At 44.3% G+C, this 14,502-nt stretch overlaps 1 long non-coding RNA gene across 1 annotated transcript in view; it reads right to left on the reverse strand.

Annotated features, from left to right (window-relative positions):
• Positions 1–14,255: 14,255 nt before the first annotated feature.
• Positions 14,256–14,502, reverse strand: part of LOC149979382 (uncharacterized) — a 133,386-nt gene continuing 133,139 nt past the window's right edge. The window contains exon 3 of the long non-coding RNA XR_016485288.1: positions 14,256–14,383. This is a non-coding gene — a long non-coding RNA (uncharacterized LOC149979382). The remainder of the gene's footprint in view (positions 14,384–14,502) is intronic.

The following is a 14,502-nucleotide window of genomic DNA, read 5'->3' on the forward strand; positions in this document are numbered from 1 at the left end:
GCTGGCCTCCTGAGTGGCACAATGGTCTAAGACACTGCATCGCAGTGCCAGCTATGCCACTAGAGATCCTGGTTTGTTTCCAGGCTCTGTCGCAGCTGTGACTGGGAGACCCATGGGGCGGCAGTGAACAATTGGCCCAGCATCGTCTGGGTTAGGGGAGGGTTTGGCCAGCAGGGATGTCCTTGTCCCATCGTGCTCTAGCTCCTGTGGTGGGCTGGGTGCCTGCACGTTGACACTGTCGCCAGGTGTACGGTGTTTCATCTGACACATAGGTGTGGCTGGCTTCCGGGTTAAGCGGGCATTGTGTCAAAGAAGCAGTGCAGCTTGGTTGGGTTGTGTTTCGGAGGACGCGCGGCTCTTGACCTTCGCCTCTCCCGAGTCCATACAGGAGTTGCAGAGATGGATACCACAAAACTGGGGAGAAAAAGGGGTAAAACTAAAAAACTAAAATTAAAATAAAAACAACAGTGCTGAATATTTTATCACATTGATTCACAACAACAGAAGGTTCTGTCTACTGTACGTTTGGTCTGCACACAACACACAGGTTTCCTCCTGTGAAAAATACATCAACTTTACGGGTTTCATACAGGGTGTGCTTGTTAGTGTTTGGAGACTTATGATGGTCAGTGTTAGTGTTAGGGTTGATATTGAAAAGGTTCTCCCTGGATGTTGCTGTATGTCTGAGTTGGGTTGTCTGGGAGTCTAGAGGTTTTCACTGTGTGTTTGTGTCTGGAGGTGCTGCGTAGACAGACTCTATAAACAGAACTGTTTGAAGATATCTGTCTCTTTCAGAGTGAGGTGGTAGACCCACGCTTTAAATCAACGTGTAGAGGAGCCTCAGCCTGAACAAAAGCCGAACATAACAGGGATGAGAAGGGTGACAACAGGCTAAACATCCACAGACCTCTTCGATGTTGGTGAGTCCTTTGGTGTGGATAATTAGTCCGCCAACCCCCACAGAGGGGGTGACACCCACAACACTCCCACCCAACCTGTACCTCATCCTCACTCTGGCCACCACTGAGCTCCTAAATCCTGGTCGTAAAGTGAGGGACCCTGCTGCATAGGGAGGTCACAAAATGTTACTGCCAATCAAGCAATGGCAACCCCCTATTCTCCACTTTATGTCCTGCCTTTGTCCAAGTGCCTGTACTACTTGAATGAGATTTGGTGACAAACACTTCCCTTGGGGTCTCTTTGTACAAGCTGAGGACACAGAGAAGTGGATATCACACAGAGGTTGTTCTTGGTCCATTGAATCTCAAACGTTGCTTTGTCGCACGAAGTCACACTTCATGGACAAAATGTATTTCTTTACAGTCTTACGGCTCTTTTTTGAAATGTTGGGGATCATAATCTTTACATTTCAACACTTGAAGTTGAACAATACCTTGAGAGTGGATGGCCTCTCTCAAAATCCGATATTCCTTCCGATGTGAGTGCCATGTAGCACAGTTAACGCTTGGACTGGTCCCCCTCCATATTTAATCCACCACAGCTATTACAGCCCCAGCAGGAGAGACTGAACCATGTGTGGCACAAGAGGAGGGGGGAGGAGCAGGCGGAGGAAGAGGAGGAGGGGGAGATGGATCAGTCGGCCCCTGTAGAGAGGAGATCTCACCTCAGATCTGCTTATCTTGCAAAGGGAAAATTAAGGTCTCAGACTGTGTAGCAGCAATGCCACTGAAATACCCTGCTGGTTTTCCAACCTATTGTTTTGATTACCATTGATACGTTCAACGAGTGCTTGGATTATTATTTGACTGTCTCATTTTGAAACAACTGAGCTCAGCCAGATGTGCTGGGGAACCAGACAAAACAACAGTCATAGCCTTGACATGGTAACACAACATGGGAGAATAGAGTCGAGACTACACAAGAAATAGTCACATAATAACACCATGTGAAAGATTTGTTCTTCTGCACATTGGTTTAGTTTGGCATAGAACTGTAAATAAAGGGCAATTATTGTAAGCCAATCAATATAAATCGATCAATGTCTGGTTTGTCTGCGTAATTATGACTGTCATACACACATAAAAAAAGAAACCTTGGTAAATTATATTAGCAAAACATTATTTTATCCAGGATAAAAAGCCACATTTTATGACAAACATGTTAATCCAATGAACACAGGAGCTTTTTCAGAACAAGAAAACAGTGTATAAAGTCAATATTACTGCCCACATATTTCTGTGGAACATTATACATTAGACTGAAATGGAACCAGCACTGATGTGTATAAAGACAAGCCTCCACATATAGGATGACATACGTGCAGTATGCACACACACACGTTTTCTTCCTTATATGTGTCAATAGGGTGGCATGAAAGTTCCTTCTAATGTAGATTCACCTTGGTGAAGACATAAGGAGACCCATACGCTTGGTGAAGACATAAGGAGACACAATTGTTTTCCCTTTTTTGGATATTAAAAGGCTGGGTTGTTGGATCAGGTAAGACTTGCCCATAAGCATTTAGGCTCATGGCCAGGTTTTTCCCATAAACCTGTAAATGTTACAGTTTTGAATGGCGTAGGTGAGCCAGATCTGGGACAAACATAGCAGTGCAGGGTGTCTTGGGTGAAACCCTAGGAAGTATCTATGGGATTGGGTTTCAACACACACAATGCAATGCCACATGATCCCAACGCTGCCACCATCTGTAGATATATACGTGTGAGAAATTCCCTCTTTGCCTTTATTTTTGGGATCGTGCTGCTACTGATATACAGTAGATACGATTAATTAATTTAATTAGTTCCCCCCTCAAGAGATTTGTTAGTGCTCGCCTAAGATTACCCAGCACCCCATCTGGCCCTAGTCAGAACACATGGCCAGAGTCACACCACAGATTTGAGGGGGAAAAATAGGACTCCAGAAACCATGGCTCTTATCCCACACGCTGGTCGTCAGGGGATTGATGTTAAAGTCCTTTGCCCCCTCTTTTTACGACAATCTGCAAATAACATTTTCTCAGACAGACAGACAAACTCAGGAGAGAGTCCTGTTTACTTTCTTACCAAAGCTAGTTTGGATATGGTTGTTACCCTATCAAGTGTGAATCTGTTTTTCCCATTTCAGAGATCCTCCAGACGGTTTGGACTTTGGATTTTCCACTCTGTGGATCAGTGGTGCAGACAGGAAAAAGTGGAGCTGAGTAATAAAATAGGAATTCCACACATCATTTAGACATTTATTTCATCCTCTTTAGAATTCATATTTCTCCCCCTGTCCATTCTAGAACAGGCAGTATCTTCTGAGAACATCCTCTCACATCCATCACTGATGTTATCCATCTCCACATATATTATTCATTAGCCAACTTCCTGCTCTACTTTATAGTATACATAAAAATATGTGTATATATTTATGTGTGGCTGCAAATGACAGTGTGTGTGCCTATAGAGGATATGTAGTATAACAGTGTACATGCATATTTGCATACTGTAATGTAAGGCTAGGTAGAGAGTATGCGCTGACCAACTGTCAAGTGTCTTCACTGACATTTTCAACCTCTCCCTGTCTGAGTCTGTAATACCAACATGTTTCAAGCAGACCACCATAGTCCCTGTGCCCAAGAACACCTGCCTAAATGACTACCGACCCGTAGCACCCACATCTGTAGCCATGAAATGCTTTGAAGGGCTGGTCATGGCTCACATCGACACCATTATCCCAGAAACCCTAGACCCACTACAATTTGCATACCGCACCAACAGATCCACAGATGATGCAATCTCTATTGCACTCCACACTGCCCTGTCCCACCTGGACCAAAGGAACACCTACATGAGAATGCTATTCATTGACTACAGCTCAGCGTTCAACACCACAGTGCCTTCAAAGCTCATCACTAAGCTAAGGACCCTGGGAGTAAACACCTCCCTCTGCAACTGGATCCTAGACTTCCTGATGGGCCCCCCCCCCCCCCCCCCCAGGTGGTAAGGGTAGGTAACAACACATCCGCCACGCTGATCCTCAACACAGGGGCCCCTCAGGGGTGTGTGCTCAGTCCCCTCCTGTACTCCCTGTTCACTCATGACTGCACGGCCAGGCACAACTCCAACACCATCATTAAGTTTGCTGATGACACAACAGTGGTAGGCCTGATCACCGACAACGATGAGACAGCCTATAGGGAGGAGGCCAGACATATGGCCGTGTGGTGCTAGGACAACAACCTCTCCCTCAACTTGATCAAGACAAAGGAGATGATTGTGGACTACAGGAAAAGGAGGACCGAGTACGCCCCCATTCTTATCGACGAGGCTGTAGTGGTGCAGGATGAGAGCTTCAAGTTCCTTGGCGTCCACATCACCAACACACAAACATGATCCAAGCATGATCGAGATAGTTGTGAAGAGGGCACGACAAAACCTATTCCCCTCAGGAGACTGAAAATATTTGCCATGGGTCCTCAGATCCTCAAAATGTTTTACAGCTGCACCATCGAGAGCATCCTGACGGGTTGCATCACTGCCTGGTATGGCAACTGCTTGGCCTCCGACTTTTTACTACCTTGTCAGCTCGGGGATTCAATCAAGCAACCTTTTGGTTACTGGCCCAACATTCTAACCACTAGGCTACCTGCCGCCCCTTAAAGGCCTGTGTGTACCTCTGCTCCCTCCGTTATAGCTGTGTGGAGAGCGTTGCTCGTGTGAGCTGCAGTCCCTGTGGGTGCCACCTCAGCAGCCATTACGGAGGGAGCACTGTGTGTGTGTGTGTGTGTGTGTGTGTGTGTGTGTGTGTGTGTGTGTGTGTGTGTGTGTGTGTGTGTGTGTGTGTGTGTGTGTGTGTGTGTGTGTGTGTGGCATTGGTGTTACATAGCAATAAAGTAGGTGCATCAGTATGCACATGTCGACAATTGGTGGATAATTGTCTGTATGTGGGGGTACTAGGACACATGGACCTCAAACTGGCTCTCCTTTCACTTCAAAACCATCTCAACTCTACCAACACATATTCATCTAACCTCAGAGAGACCCTGGCATCTGACATCTCATCTCTATAGTGAGTGGGTGAAGAGTCTAGACACAGTGTCCATTTAAATCTTACATTTTTACACAAAATCCTTTAAACATTTTACTTGCATACTTGCGATTCTAAAATCTTTATAAGTATTTTGGGGTTATGTATCCAGTAGCATTTGGTTTGTCAGAAAAGACAGTGGTAAGTAAGATAGCTAAGTAGTGATTACACTGTGGTTATAAACAGACACTTAAGACAAATGGTATATGTGCAGTTGGCTGTTGTGTATCACTGTATCACATGATGGTCTTGACACGTCTGAGAAAAAACAATTATTACAGTATGGACTTACAGTATGGACCTATAAGCCAACAGCTGACGTGTTTGTGCTCAGTCTTTGAACTGTCTGGACCAGTGCATACATGTCCCCTTACCTGGGGTAACTCCTCTTTCTCACTGTGTACGTGTCAGATGTCGCCTTGTGTGTGTTCTCCCTGTCAATGTGTCAAATAAGCAAAAGCTTTGTTAAACAATAAATAAATAAAAATGACAATGCATTTTGTAGACATTCCATAAGTACAAGGGATAAATTATTTATCAAAGAAATGGCAAACATCATTAATATTGACAATGATGTCCTATGCATTTGGTGATTGTCCCCTGCTTCCTAGTATTTGTCTGCTAGTGGATTCTCTCTCTGATTCTCTCTCTGAAAAGCTCTTTTCCCATCTCTGTCTCAACCATTTTCTCCTATTTTTCTCTTTCACTGCCTAGCTGTGTTTCTCTATCTCTCAGCCTACACTACATTGCTCTGTTTCTCCCTCCTCTTCCTCCTTGTCCCTCGCTCCCCCTCAATTTCTATATCCTTCTCTGTCTCTACTTCTACCTTCTCTCACTCCCTCACTCCCTTCTCTCTCTCCCTGTCTCTCTCTCTCCCTGTCTCTCTCTCTGTGTCTCCCGCTCTGTTGTCTCTCTCTCTCTCCTCCATGTAATTGCAGCCTACTGCAGAGCTCTTGTACTCCTCCACAAGAGCCCTTTTGTGTGTCACACCTGGGGGGAGGGAATCCACAGGTCTGTCATCCACTCGCCTGTCTGTCTCCTTCTCTCCATCCCACATGGCCACACACTATCCTCATTGTCTTCCACTGTAGCATCTCAGGCTCGCAAGGCCCAATTATCACAGTCTTTCGTATACGCACACGAGCAACCCAAATTAAAGGCCCTGTAATTATGTTGTTAGTGTAGTGTTCTCGGTGTCGAGGTGTTCTTTGCGTTTGTGGTTTGCATCACACAATGGAATGTGATGAGGAATAAAACAGCTCTTTTGATGGATCTCAGTCCCAGAGACCTGTATATTTAGAATGAAAAGGACCCAAATTGGAGCTGTGTGCGTGCGCGTGCGTGCGTGTGTGCTCGCGTGTGTGTGTGTGTGTGTGTGTGTGTGTGTGTGTGTGTGTGTGTGTGTGTGTGTGTGTGTGTGTGTGTGTGTGTGTGTGTGTGTGTGATAAAGAGAAAGAGAAAGAGAAAGAGAAAGAGAGCAATAGGAACACAGGCAAACATGTTTTGTATTGCTGTCAATCTGAGTCACCTTGCCTCTCGGAACTCATCGTCTCCTTTCCTCTCTCACAGGCATTGGCCCTGTTCCCCACTGGGATAATATTATTGTGCTTATGCTAGCTAGAACCCTCTCCCACTGTGAGTGTGTGCTTAATTCTGGACAGACTTCAACTCCAAAATGACAGAATTTCTTGGAAAATAGTCAAGATATACAGCGAACATACCAATTAGCCTGTTCAACAGCAAGAAGATACCTCTAAAGGCAGTATGCCAACATTTCACTTATCAAGGACACCATGTCAGCACCAATGCTACGTGCAGGCAGGTTGACCTGAGCTTTATTTAGAGCAGGTCTGTCTGCAGCCAACCTGGGCTCCTTTTCTTCTGACATACTGAGCTTCTGACAGAGTTAAACCCTACACACCACCACAGGTCACCTGGGTCCTCACCTGAAGCCTGGCACCTGATAGGAGGAAAACACAGAGCTGGGCGGACAAGGCCAGGAAGGGATCAAGGAATACACGTCATAGGGACACTGTGTAGGAGTCAATTAAGAACGTACATTGTCATTGAAGGAAAAACATGACTGGAGGCTGGGGAGTTGGGGCTGAGCCTTATATAGAGCCCATCGAAATTTGGTGCACAATACACCATGGGTCAAGACAGTTTTCCAATATGTCATCTTTTTGGCAAATACAGCTCGTACTGTTTCCTTAATTTTTTATTGATTTATTTATATTATTATTAGGGGTGCCCCCACCCTCCAATTGACCCCTCCACTCCTGCTCTTGACCCCTTCTTGACCCCTTCTAACAAGTCTCTGCAGACAGAGTCACTCAACACTTTCTGCACAGCTCATTCCAGTTCCAAGCCTCTGGCATGACAAGATCTGAATAAAGGTTCTGAGTTCCGGCTCGTCTCAGCCATGACAGAGCTCAAAGGATCACGCCACAGTCAAGCCACATACCCCACTCCACAATTAGCCAATGGAGGGAGAGAGAGAGAGAGGGAGAGAGAGAGAGAGGGAGAGAGAGAGAGAGGGAGAGAGAGAAACAGGCAGATTAAGTGCTGGGGGGACAGCCAGGGCTAAATATAGCTAATACTGCAATTAGGGACCAACCGCCAAGAGAAGGAAAAACGGCGGGAGGGTGAAGTGGAAGGGAATGTCTTTTTTTTGGATGGTGGTGATGGGTGCCCATGAGAGTTGAGCTGATTTGACCCTATGCAGTACGAGGAAGATAAAGTTTGTGAAATATGCTCACAGTCACAGTTGAACCATTGCTAATCCTATTGATTTAGTTTAAACTCACCACAAGTCAATATCTTAAAACTGATTGTTACAATACACATTTTTTGGCTCCTGCTTATCAACTGCCATATCTGTGCCAATGGTACACAGTACCTCATTATCATTCTGAACTATTATTATTATTATGTTATTCATGTGCAGTGCTCCAGTTAATCTAGAATGTTTTTCCCTTTTTATGGAAATGTGCATTTAAGTTACACATCAACAACAGAAGCTTGTTAGAAGTTCCAGTGGAGAGAGAAAAACATTGACGTCATTTCTATCTTTGATATCGTCATGGTCCATTTAAAAGTCATCTGATTTGCATGTCTCCTGCCTGTCTGTCTCAGTGACAGACTGTCCTCTTCCTCTGTGCCACCACAAACCACAGTCGCTGGTCTGCCTGAACACCCAAGCAAACACATAATTGTATGTTGATGATATGACTTCCTGTTGAAGATGGTACACTAAACGCAACATACAACACGGTAAATTCCATGTTTTCCAACTGATCCTTGACAAACAACTAGGCCTACGTCATCAATTTTTTAAAAACCTTTATTTAACTAGGCAAGTCAGTTAAAAACAAATGATTATTTACTAACAACAGCCTACACTGGGCCAATTGTGCCCCACCCTATGGCACTCCCAATCACAGCCAGATGTGTTACATTCTGGATTTGACCCAGAGACTGTAGAGTCAAATATGACACTTGATCACTCTTACACTGTGATGCAGTGCCTTAGACCACTGTGCCACACGGGAGCCTTAAGGCTGTGCATTTTTCAGCATTGGATATTCAACATCATAACCTTTTAAAATCACATTTGACACACACAATGTATACCGCCCTCACAAAAATGTCTACTTTTCTTCCAAGTCCTATTTTCAGTAACGGCTTTTCCCATGTCAGGCCTGGTTGCCACAGCAACAGTTTGGTTTCCCTTGGTGATTACAACATCTATTATCTCCCTGGAGAGGTTGCTCTCCCTGTCTAAATAGCTGGAAATTAGGTTTATTTTTTGCGGCTCTGTCAGGGTTGAGGGTTAAGTGACACATTTGGTGTACTCCTTTCCCTCAGTAAATGGAAGCTTTTGAAGACTGCCACCAAAAATGTTAGTAGACACTACTGTATAGAGAAACAACCAAGAACAGGTTGAGGGTATAGTTCTATATTGTTTATGGGTTTTGGGAGACCAGTTGACCAGTTGACAAACCAGCTTATGAATCACGCAAGCCCTTTTTAACTTGAAATTGTTTTCTCCAGGGTCGTCTTCTAGGGACATGTTGATCTTGAAAGGCGTGATATGAAATGGAGACCACATGAGAAGTAATGAGGACCACTTATGAGCCATTGTCATTGGCAGAGACAGGGTCAGGGTTAGGGTGACTCCCGCTTCCCCCCCTGCGGGCGAGCGTGTGCCATTTGTAAGCTCAAGGTCGAGGCTTGTCTTTGTGTCTCTTTGTTGTTGGTTGCCATCATCCCCATGCCTGACCCCCTCCCCTCCCTGACCCCCTCCCCCTCTCCATAACCCCCAAACCTTCTGTTCTCCACTCTCATCAGATATGCAGGAGGCTCAGCTCCCTATACCCTCCCACCCCATCCCACGATGGCACCCCCCTCCCAATGCCTTCTGGGATTTCCAGTCCCATATGCCCGCAGTATCAGCTGTGTTTGAACCCCCCTAACAGACCAGTATTATATCTCTGTGTGAAGGGCAGTCAAGCATATTAAAGGCCCAATGCAGCCGTTTTTATCTTTATTTATCTTTATCTTAATTTGAGCCAGTTTGCTACAGCAAGAAAAGAATCCTGCAGCAACAGAAATTGTGAATTATTATGTGGATTATAATTAACTGAACATTTTTGTAGGGGTTGATTCATTTTTCGTTAGGCCAAATCAAGTCTGACATTTTAAACTGGAAATTACAAACTTTAGAAGCCTTTTAAAACCTCAAATACACTACAAGGAAAATTCTCAGCAACAAAAGAGTGATCAAATTAAGATCCTACATCTGTATGTACGTTTACTGCCCAGGAACTGCTGTCTTCTACAACACTAATATTATGTGCATCACATTGAATCACATGGGTGCTTCCGTTTTTGTTTGATGGGATGTCCCAGTAGGACACAGGTCTATTGTTAACCTGTCCTTGAATCATGAACTCAATACCGGAACAAACTGGAGTTAGTAGAGCTGTTGTTCTAGATAAGAAAGTTCTGTAAAAACACAAAGATCACAAAATAGGGTCAGTCAACACTAAAAATATCGAACTTCCATACGCACACATACGTATTTACAGTCTAGTATGGTACCAACTATATGTGTTGCTATGTTGTGTTGTGTCTTACTGGTTCCTCTGAGGGACAGTAGAGGGGGATTATGGGCCGGGGAAGCAGTTCTAACAGATGAACTCAACAGCCACAAGTGACCGGTGCTTTAGGAAACGAGGGAGGGGTCTGCGTGAGAGGTGTGTGGTTGTGAGGGCCACTCAGTGGAGTGACATGGGTTTTAGCTATGAGACGTACTCTTCCAATCAACCGGCTCTCAAACTCACTTTCAAGATGTGCACATTTAGACGCCAGCAGGGTTTTTTTCGGATGGAATGTGCAGTACAATAACCCTGTGGTTATGATAAATTGATATGACCTTTTTCCTTATGAAAGCAAAATCATTTAAAACCTCTAACTCATACATCGCAAGAGACACCATTTCCTTTCAGTCAGATGGAATGTTCTTCTCACTACATTTAGCTCTCTACCAAACATTTCCTATAGACTTGACAGGCAAACTGAAAAGTATAGCTTCAAAAATGTGGGAAACTGCAGTGGTCTATCTCAAATGAACCCCTGTTGCCCAGTGCAGTGGTAAGATAACGAAGGTGTTAACCATCCACCACAGTCCCCAGGTCTCTTGCCAAGTGTCTGGTAAAAACATTTCTCCTGCGTAGGCTACTGTATGTCACCAGCGACTAAAACAAAAACACTGCTGCAACTGTCCAAAGAAAACAAGTCCACAAGTCCCATCCTGCCTGGTCCACCATGGCTATATTTAGACAGTCTGTTGAATGGATCTCAGCAAGACAGAGCAACATCAGGACTGATAATCAGGGCCTTGGCGGCTGGCGCTGGCTGGGGAATGTGATTGTTTACAGGGGAATGGAATGAGGAGATTGGAGGCAGTTAAGCAGGTATAGTAAAAACCCAATAATGCTCCCAGAGCAACCATAACACAGCAAAGTAAAAGTAATGTATGCAGGAATTTCAGAGAGAGTAAACAGAACGTTGTAGATGTTACTAAACCTTTGCTCAATGTATGTTCTGTATACCCAGATTTAGAATGTCACGTTATGACAATTGGAAACCAGGTGTAAGATGCACAGAAATGTTACTTAATAACTAACCTAACGTTAGCTTAGCATAAAATAGCCTAAAAACCTGCCAGACTAACCTCTCTGTTAGCTTAGGACCCTGGGACTGAACACCTTCCTCTGCAACTGGATCCTGGATTTCTTGACGGGCCGACCCCAGGTGGTGAGGATAGGCAACATCACCTCCGCCATGCTGACCCTCAACACTAGTGCCCCACAGGGGTGTGTGCTTAGTCCCCTCCTGTACTCCCTGTTCACACCCCCAGCACCATCATTTTGCTGACGACACGACGGTGGTAGGCCTGTTCACCGGCGACGATAAGAGGTCAGTGACTTCCTAAACTTATTTAGGCTATCCATAACATAGGGGTTGAATACTTATTGACTCAAGACATTTCAGCTTTTTCTTTTTTAATTCATTTTATTAACATTTCTAAAAACACAATTCCACTTTGACATTATGGGGTTCAGGTTGTAACACAACAAAATGTGGAAGAAGTCAAGAGGTGTAAATACTTTCTGAAGGCACTGTAGCTTCTTTCTCATGTTCTTCTGATTTTCATCTCTTGTGTTTTTGTTCTACCTTATGTTATTTTTAGTGCTACCTTGATATTGATCACTGCATTGTTGGGTTTGGAGCTGGCAAGAAGGGCATTACACTGTACTTGTGCACGTGCCATTAAAAGTCGAAACTTGCAGGGAGCAGCTGTGGATACAGAGGAATGACAGAAATGCAGGTTTTCTGGAAGAGAAGAATGCACCAGGTGGTATTTGTGGTGAGTCAACATGGGGAGGAGAAAACAAACAATAGTAACATAGTTTGTAGGGTTCCTTTAAGAAAACAATGGTATCATCGAAGTTGTGAAATACCATTTAGGTGAGATTGTAGACTGCATTGTGTTGTCAGAAGTGTGTGTGTTGTGTTGTGTTGTGTGTGTGTGTGTGTGTGTGTGTCCTAGTCAACTATCACACAGATTTTTACCCAACACACAGTCTTGGAGAGTCAGCAATTGTCTTTCATTTATTAAATGTTTTATTTAACCCCTATTTAACCAGGTAAGTTGACTGAGAACACATTGTCATTTACAGCGATGACCTGGGAAATAGTTATAGGAGAGAGGAGGTGGGATGAATGAGCCAATTGGAAGCTGGTGATAATTAGGTGACCATGATGGTATGAGGGCCAGATTGGGAATTTAGCCAGGACACCGGGGTTAACACCCCTACTCTTATGATAAGTGCCATGGGATCTTTAGTGACCAAAGAGAGTCAGGACACCCATTTAACATCCCTTCCAAAAGACGTCACTACACAGAGCAATGTCCCCAATCACTTCCCTGGGGCATTGGGATATTTTTTTGGGACCAGATGGGCACAGTGGCCAAAAACAGATTGATAACTTATTTTCAATGTTACAGCAATGGATGTCAACAAATCTTTTTTTCTGGTGTGACTGGTGATCTACATCCTTGTTCAAATATGTACTTAATCACCTTTCAGACAAAAACATTCCATAGCACTTCACACTGTGTGTTTAACCTACCTCGCACACCTCCACCAATAGCACCCAGCTGAGTGATGCAACCTGCTTGTTTTGTTGTTATAGAGAGAAGGAACCCGTATGCCCTCTCAACAGGGTGATCTTGTTTGTCAGGTCTGTGCCTTGTCTGTGCAGTGTGGCATGAACAGTCCAAACTGTACCAGGCTACACAGCGCAGTGAATTCTCAAGTCATGCCAACACCTAGTTTACAAACATTCTCAACATACCAAATGACACCATGGCATTGTGAATAGGAAATGAGGTCACTAAAGTTTACGAGGTAACCCTTATGATGGCATGAGGCTGTGTAATATCTTATTACATCTGTCCCCAAACCTAGCATTGCAGTAGTCATGTATAATTAGACAATAACATCCAGTCATGAATGTAAAACCATAAGAAGAACGTAAATATAGTTGATATAGACAATGAAACGCTTCATGAACATCATGCTTGTTTGTTGACTATCAACAACAACTTCAATCTAACAAAGATCTGTGTGCTTCGAAAATGACAACTCTTCATGACTTTGTAGAAAACAATGAAAGGATCACTTTTTTTTCTAAAAGCCTTTGACTACCCAAGAAGGATTAACACAAAATACAAGTCTCCCTGGCATCTGCTTGGCAAATGATTCATCCGAACGTGATCCATCCCCCATGCTGGTTGCTAGTAGCACCGCCCACAAGACAGAGAACAAGGATAGACTTGAAGCTGCTGCTGCTTTCATGTCGTGGGTGTTCCCTGGTCTCTCCCGGCCTGGCCCAGATAGACAACAAGCATTAGTTCTGACCTCCTGCTCCAGTTACCCATCTTTTTATCTTTCATCCATCTTATTTCTCAGACTCAAAACACTAAGATTGATTCGTCAAAGCTTGTCGTTACATTCATGGGATTAACAATGGTGTCTATGTTAGTGGGCTGTTAATGTGTGTGCTTCCTGTGTCAAGAGTTTCTGTGCACTGCTCGTCCACTGTTCTGCTTCACTCTCTCTCCCTCGCCCTCTCTCTCTGTATTGTATGTGTGTGTGTCTGTGTGTATGTTCTGATACTGTATATCCTGATGTACTGTGCTGTGCAATGACATTGTCCCAATCCAGAGGCTCATTGATTCCCAGGCATTCCCAGAATGACAAGCATGGAATCTCCGGAATGGGCATGTAACCCCAGTATCAGTCTCTAATGCAAACAAGCATGAGTGGCAGGCTTGCATCACTTCAATCACCACCAGCGACCTCATTCACAATGACTGGCTGACCCTGGTTCAGTACCTTAATGTGTGGACTATGGCAGGGAACTGACCCAACTCACACAAACCCGAGCCTGGGTCAGCAGAATATAATGTGTTTAGCTGGCAGCCAACTCCCTCAGTCATACAGTACAGTAGGAAAACTAGGATTCCAGTAAGAGATTAAGTATAAAAGTGATGTTTCTATCTGAAGGGCATTTTTATAACTGCAATGGCTTCCATTTTGTCTGTCCGCTGTTAGGTATTATTAGAGGAGGCATTTTACCCTTCCAATCTTTACTAGACCTTGCCACATGATTACGTTTCTGCATGTTTTCTTCTCCCTGTGCCGCAAACTGCAGCACGCCTCCAGTCAAATGGCATATCAGATATCCACAAGCCCTCCTGCTGGAGCCCTGAGTCCTGGTGAAAAGGAGAGAAAAGGAACAGTGATTAACTAGAACCAGACACCAAATGTTCATTTCATCACATTACAATTCATCTACATGAGCACGAAACAGACAGTAGGTCATTACATAAAT

Source organism: Oncorhynchus mykiss, chromosome 12, assembly GCF_057628025.1.
Source record: "Oncorhynchus mykiss isolate SJ-2025 chromosome 12, ASM5762802v1, whole genome shotgun sequence".
In the NCBI taxonomy this organism is placed as follows: Eukaryota; Metazoa; Chordata; class Actinopteri; order Salmoniformes; family Salmonidae; genus Oncorhynchus; species Oncorhynchus mykiss.